We start from the raw sequence: 7,442 nt of genomic DNA, 5'->3' as shown, positions 1-7,442 counted from the left end.
CTAGTCAAATGTTTGCTATTTTATTGATTAAGAAGAGAGTTATCCGATTAACTGGGGAAAATAAGTCAAAAAGCAACATTACAAAGCCCAAAACATAGGGCCACCGTGGATTTCATGGCCAATAACAAAATCATAGCATAAGTAATAACACAACTGGATCATTGAAACCAACCAGAAATATCATTGCCATCTTCCATGGATATCACGCTTAATCAGGCGACTTCAACTTCACGTCGGACAAAAACAATCTTACCAGCCATAATGAGATCACACCGAGCACAAAACATCGCCAAACAATCGATCGAAGCATGCATCAAGCAGAGACAACTCTGATTCTACCAACGAGCTTCACGGGAGAAAGTTGTGAGACTCACACTCACCAAGTTCAATGCATCAATCGAGCAGGGTCATCCTCTGGAAACACCGCAAAGTCATTTTTAACAGCTACGGTATGTAGCGGTGCTAAATCCACCCTTGAATTCTTGGACATTGGTGCACTCTCTCTACATGCATACTAGTATTCCTTTGTATTATGTCGAACAACACCATATATGAAATGTCTTGTCAACTCTTGTCAGCACTTTTTGTCAGTAAAAACACATACAATGCATGCATGACACAGAAATACTCTCCTCCCTCTGGCTCCCATAACAAAGGTAACATTTAAGTTTCATTTGACATTTTCAACCGTTCATATCTCATAAACCAAAATTACCTATGTGAAATATTTTATATATTTGATCTACGAGTGTTAAGACCTTTAGAACAATATCAATCTTGGATACATTTCAAATACGTTTGATTTCAACATTTCAGTTAACTTATTTTGCTCAATATATTTTGTGTGACACTACTTATTTCACTGTTTGAATTTGATATTTGTAGAAATACAACCATTACTTTAGTGTTTGAAAATGATATGCATGAAATCTATATTTTGTGAATGAGTGTAATGTATTTTCTGAAACTAGTGAAATATATCTTTCGTAAATGAGTGAAATCATTTACTGATATTAGTGGAATTACTGTAAATCAAAAAAAGATTGAAAATATTTGTTTGAAATGAGTGAAATATGTTTTCATAGATGTGTGAAATCTGTTTTTTTTATAATTAAATAAAATATTGAAATTAGTGAAATATATCTTTTGTAAAGGAGTGTAATGTCTTTCCTAAATGGAGTGAAACCTATCTTTTAGAAATCTGTTTTTTGCATTGAGTGAAATCAATTTTGGAATATGTTTTCTTAACTGAGTGAAATATGTTTTCTCAACTAAGTGAAATTATTTTTCTGAAATAAGTGAGATCTGTTCCTTCAGATGAGTGAAATTGGTTTTTTTGAACATAAGGACATGAGTTTTTTAATGATTGAAATCAACTTTCTGAAATGAACGAAAATATTTTTGAATGACTTAAATCTATGTTTTGTCAACTAAGTGAAATATGTTTTCTCAACTAAGTGAAATTATTTTCTGAAATGAGTGAGATCGGTTCCTTCAGATGAGTGAAATTGGTTTTTTGAACATCAGGAAATGAGTTTTTTTAACGATTGGAATCAACTTTCCGAAATGAACGAAACTATTTTTTATCGACTAAAATATATGTTTTCTCAACTAAGCGAAATTATTTTTCTGAAATGAGTTACATCAGTATCTTTAGATGAGTGAAATGAGTTAATTTTAATGATTGAAATCGACTTTCTGAAATGAGTGAAACAAGTATTTGAAATGACAAAAATCTGTGTTTTCTAATGTGTGAAATAGACATTTTACAACAAGTGAAATCCAATTTTTAAATGAGGGAATTTTTTTTAATGTGAAACTGATTGAAACAGTAAATTCAAACTATCCAAAATGTATCCAAAATCGGTCTTGTTTTAAAGGTCTTATCATTCTATATTCAAATGTACAAAAAAAAATACAAATGGAAATTTGGTCATAAGTTATTAACCATTCACAATATGACGAGGAAATAAAATGCAACTATTTTGTTGGGGAAGAGAGAACGCATGCGCCGTCCTTTTCTTCTCACTCACTCACTCTCTCCCATAGCTAAAGCTGCCACAATTCTGATATGCACAACTGCATTTCTTTCTCCACTGTTCGTATTGCATAGAAATTTTTTTTACTTTATGCACAAAAAGTTGGCACGAATCTCAGAGGAAGCAAGTGAACGGTCGATTCTTCACCGGTAGCTCCGAGGTTCGTTAGAGAAACTATTTCGATGGAAACACCCTCATGGAGTTATTGCTGGTGTCGTGGCACTACACGCAGATCATCACTTGTGCACCAGGGTGACAAACAAGCGTAGACACGCCTCACGGGAACACCCATGCATCGCCTCACCTGTGATCCATATACAATATCTAGCAGAGAATAAGCGCTAAAGAGAAAAGGGGAGTGCTTCGGTACACCCCCCTAAAATGTATAATGGGTAGTATGGTCATTTCACATTAGGTATAGGAATACCCACCCCGACGTCGTACGCCCGCCCGCGTATGCCGCACCCGTCGCTGTATGTCGCGCCCCTAGCCCGCGTACCCGCACTCGTCGCCGTACGCCCGCACGTCTCCACGTTGGCGTCGATAGTTATTGAAAAAACGTTACGGGAGCCGCCGACGCCTGCCGTCATAACCCTGAACCCTAAACGCATCCATGCCATCTCCACGAAGTCACCGTCGCCGCCCAAACAGGCCGCCACGTGTGCCCCGGCGCCGTTGCCGCTGCCGCCACGTTCCTTTCCCGTCGCCCAGATGGCCGCCCACCCGTGATCTTCGTCGCCGCCTTCCTTCGCGGACTCCGCTTGCTACAACCGGCCATCGTCCTCACGCCGTCGACACCTGCCTCGGCCGGCCAGCAACGTCATGTCGTCAGCGCATTCCTCATCGGACAAAATGGATCCAACTGACATCCTCGCCGCCGTGCAAGAGGTTGGTTTGCGACGTCGTTGTGCTTGATGAAATTATTTTAGGGATGATGTTACACGGTGTTCATTGATCTTAGAATTTTTTTTAAGCATGTATAGTTAGAGGAGGAGGGCGATTATGATGGCGATGATTACGGCAAGGACAACAGAACCTCGTCACTGAATATGGATGAACCTACTGAGGAGAACTACATGAGTTTGGATGAATCTTATAGTGGCAATGTAAGTGTGATTAATGTTGATAAAAACAATAAATTTGATAAACCGCATGGACAATTGCATGTTTTTTGCATCATGCAGCGACATGGCGATGATGATGATATGGATATAGATGATTCATTTGCTGAAAGTGCACTCCGGGTATGTTTTAATAAAATAGGAGAAGAAATGACAAAATAACCATATGAGCGCTTACATGTATTTTTTTGAAATGTGCGCAGATGGACGAGGACGGGGACTTTGTGAGGAATATTGTGGACGATGAAAGTGACAAATCACACGTTGATGCATGTCATGATGACAGCTCCAGCAAAGTAAGTTTTGAAACTTACATACATTACATATTAAAATAATAACTGAGTGGCATACATGGTTTCATGCATTAATTTACAGGGAGATGTAGATGGTCCAAGCGGGAAGGATGAGCATGTTGGTGATGATCTGTTTAATTTTGACATCGGATTTGATGAATATCAGCAAGAATAATTGGACATGCATTGGAAGGTCATGAGGAAGATGTTCAAGTCACTAGGAGAGGCTTACATTTTCTATAACCAGTATGCTTACGAGCGTGGTTTCAGCGTAAGAAAGGACTCGCTGAAATATTCGAAAGGTCCTGAGCGAACTATGCGCTTGAGACAGTATTTGTGTGCGAGAGCTCGGAAACGACAGGCAAAACTTTGTACAATGGAAGGTAGGACCCGCAGGCTCAGAGGGGAGACTCGTTGCTTCTGCAATGTGCATATAACTTCGAAACTTGATAAAGAGCGTGACGTTTGGTATGTCAGCAGTTTCAGTGATGATCACAGTGACGTTCTAGCTAGACCGGATGAAGTCACATTTCTTCGGTCGCATAATCAGATAAAAGAATATCAGAAAGCTGAGATCTTAACTATGGAAGGTGCTGGAATCAAGAAACATATGATTTATGATAATGTCGTCAGTAGGTACGGGTCATATGCAAAGGCTGGTTTTGGGAGGAAGAAGCTTTATAACATTTGTTATAGAGAAAAAGTGAAGTTGCTTGCACAAGGTGATGCAGACACTGCCATTGGGATCATGATGACCAGAAGAGAGAGGGATCCAGATTTCTTCTTTGAGCACACCGTCGATGATGAAGGAAGGCTGAAAAACCTATTCTGGTGTGATTCTCAATCACGTCGAGACTATGTTGACTATGATGATGTGACCATCTTCGACAGCACATACATGATGAATAGGTATGGCATGCCATTTATACCTTTTGTCGCTCTGAACAACCACCGTTGCACCACGGTATTCTGTTGTGCTCTTGTGTCTGACGAGACGGAAGATAAATATGTCTGACTGCTTCAGACGTTTTTGAGGGCTCACTGTCAGAAGTGGCCCAGGTCAGTAGTTACTGATGGAGATGCAGCTATGATTAAGGCCATCAGAAAGGTACTTTCAGAGGTTTGGCATCGTCTTTGCTCGTGGCATATTGAGAAGAACATGCAGAAACACCTTCATCATAAGTCTCTAAAGGAGTTCATGTCTCTACTTTATTATGACACTTCAAAAAAAAGTATTTGAGGAGAGATGGGCAGCGTTTACCGCCAAATGGCAATTGGAGAAAATAAAGACATGGTTACGTAGGATGTACAAGAAGAAAAGGCTTTGGGCTGCATCATATCTGTCTGGTGGGTTTTTCCTAGGTATGCGAAGTAACCAGCGAAGTGAGAGTCTGAATTCATGCCTTCACTTGCATCTAGACTCCGGTATGACTATTGTTGATATGATTGTGCACTATGAGAACTGCATAGTTCGTCCTCGTGAGAACGAGGCGCATGACGATTACACAAACTCACAGACAGTCCCAGTACCAGTATTGGACGAGTGTAAAGATATTGAGAAATCAGCTGCCCGTGAGTTCATTGCGGCAAACTTTTATATCCTACAGGAAGATATGAAGAAGGCATGGGAGCTTGAGGTCCTTGAGAGACTGAGAGGAGCAGACACTCACAGATTCATACTGATATGGAAGGAAAATAGGGATATCAGATTCACTGTGGACTACACCCCAGGTAACTCCGAAGAAACCGTGAAGTGCAGTTGCAGAAGTATGGATCACAAAGGACTTCCTTGCAAACATATTCTTCATGTTCTGATTCAGCTACACTTACGTGAGATACCTAAGTGTTTAGTATTGCGGAGGTTGAGCCAAGTTGCAAGGGGTGGACTTCCCATGAAGCACACTAGCAATCTGTTTGCGTGGGGATGGACAGGTGCAGGGGACAAAGCTAGGTACAACGAGTTGACTATCTTATCTGCCGAAGCAACTCATAAAGCATGCCATAAAGCATTTTTATTCGACAAGTTGAAGGCGGCTCTAAGGCACATAATAGATAATGATTACACTGAGGAGGATGTGCCTGGTGCGGAGAAAAAGTTTGTGAACAACGATGCATTTGAGCCTAATCAAGATCATGTTTTGGTTCGTGATCCCGCAAAAGTTAACACCAAAGGCGCACCAAAACAAAATGTTGCCGCGGTAAGGATGGTCCTGATGTCACTAAAAATGGGTGACCTAAAGTTTTTGATGAGAAAAGCAAACATCAATGTGGCCAGTGCGGTCTTACTGGTCATTATAAGTCCACGTGCCCTCAAAATCCTAAGTACGATTTTCGTATGTTCATGTAAATCTTATTGTTCAAACCAAATTTATTTGTTTATTGTGAATTAACACATATCTTACTGTTTTGGTATGTAGGAACTTTGCTTGAATTCTGGAGTATGGAAGATTGCTTCGCTCTTTGATTGAAGACAATTTTTTGATGGATTGCTTCTATCTATGAGATCTTTTTTAATTGTTAGATTATGATATATGAGACTTATTTTACTTTGTTGATGTCAGACTTTGTTGATGTCAGACTATTTGCTAAGATACCCACATAAGTATTTGTTGATGACAGACTATGTCATGCAAGAAGTATTTTTACTCTGTTTATTTTGATGTGTTCATTATGCACTGTAGTGCCGTCGTTGTTTACTGTTGTTTTTCTGCACTATCACCGTCGCTTATAACACCGTCGTTTTTAGCCTTTAAAAAAACAGCCCGACAAGTGCGTCGGCCAGTCTGACATTACACAGACTGGACCGACGGCACTGCCTCACAGGGCAGTGTCGGACGGCGGTAGCATGAAGAGTTAATCAGAGGAGTTCCATTGCCTCTGTGGCGCCGGGTATATAAGCAGGTCGTCGCGCGCTCCGTCGGGCGAGGTGGGACTAAAAATTTCCCGTCGCCCCGCGAGGTACTTGGGCCGTCGTCTGTCCAGCTGTAAAGTGCTATTGGGCCGGCCCACGCGGTCACGCGCGTTGCTCCCGACACAGCGGCGGCGATGGAACGTTTAGTCCCACCTCGCCCGACGGAGCGCGCGACGACCTGCTTATATACCAGGCACCACAGAGGCAATCGAACTCCTCTGATTAACTCGCTATGCTACCGCCGTCCGACACTGCCCTGTGGGACAGTGCCGTCATGGCTGCCCTGTTGGCCCGTTTGCCAACATGGCGACGTGCAATATTCACCGGGCGGGCATTTTCTTAACATTATATAAACATGGTCTGTTTAAGTCACACAAGTAGACGACGACATAAGCATTTTTTAACATCTGTTTTATTCAAACAAGTAGACAACGGGAGAACTATTCACCGGGCAGGCATTTTTTAACATTATATAAACTTGGACTGTTTAAGTAACACAAGTAGACGACGAGAGAAGTATGAATATGAGTAATTGAAAATTATAGACGACGGCATGAAGACAAAATAATAATCCAAATGTCATTCTCAACTTAAATATTCAAACAAGTAGTGTCTTCTTCATCACAAAATATCCTAGTCAAAATAAATGAAAGCATCATTTATTTGTACAAAATTTTCTGTTACATAAATTTTACCGCATTTATTTCTTCTTTGCAAGCCAGGTAACTTTGTCTTTCACATTGTTGAGCGTATTTCTCTCTGAAAAAATAAGCTGCGCAATCATTATGTCCCTCGGTTTATTAACTGACCCTGTTAGAACTTCATATTAGTCCAATGCAAATCGTATCACATAATGAATTCAATTAAATATAAGCATTTGAAATAAAACCATACCTGCGAAAAACGGCTTGGCCATTTGTCACCGTCCTTGTATTAAAAGCATTGAAGGACAAATATTCCACATGAATTGCTGGTCCATACAAACAACGATTCATAAGTTCGCATTTTAGATAAGATATTAAAATAATGTGAAAGTATATACACACCCATCTTCCTGTTGTGGCATATTATACGTTTT

General features: G+C 40.5%; 1 pseudogene; it reads left to right on the top strand.

The window, feature by feature from the left end:
* Positions 1–2,861: 2,861 nt before the first annotated feature.
* Positions 2,862–5,921, top strand: LOC125519082 (annotated as a pseudogene).
* Positions 5,922–7,442: the final 1,521 nt, after the last annotated feature.

This window comes from Triticum urartu, chromosome 7 (assembly GCF_003073215.2).
Source record: "Triticum urartu cultivar G1812 chromosome 7, Tu2.1, whole genome shotgun sequence".
Taxonomy (NCBI): Eukaryota; Viridiplantae; Streptophyta; class Magnoliopsida; order Poales; family Poaceae; genus Triticum; species Triticum urartu.
Note: the sequence above shows the minus strand (reverse complement) of the source record. Positions and strands in the feature narration are given on the sequence as shown.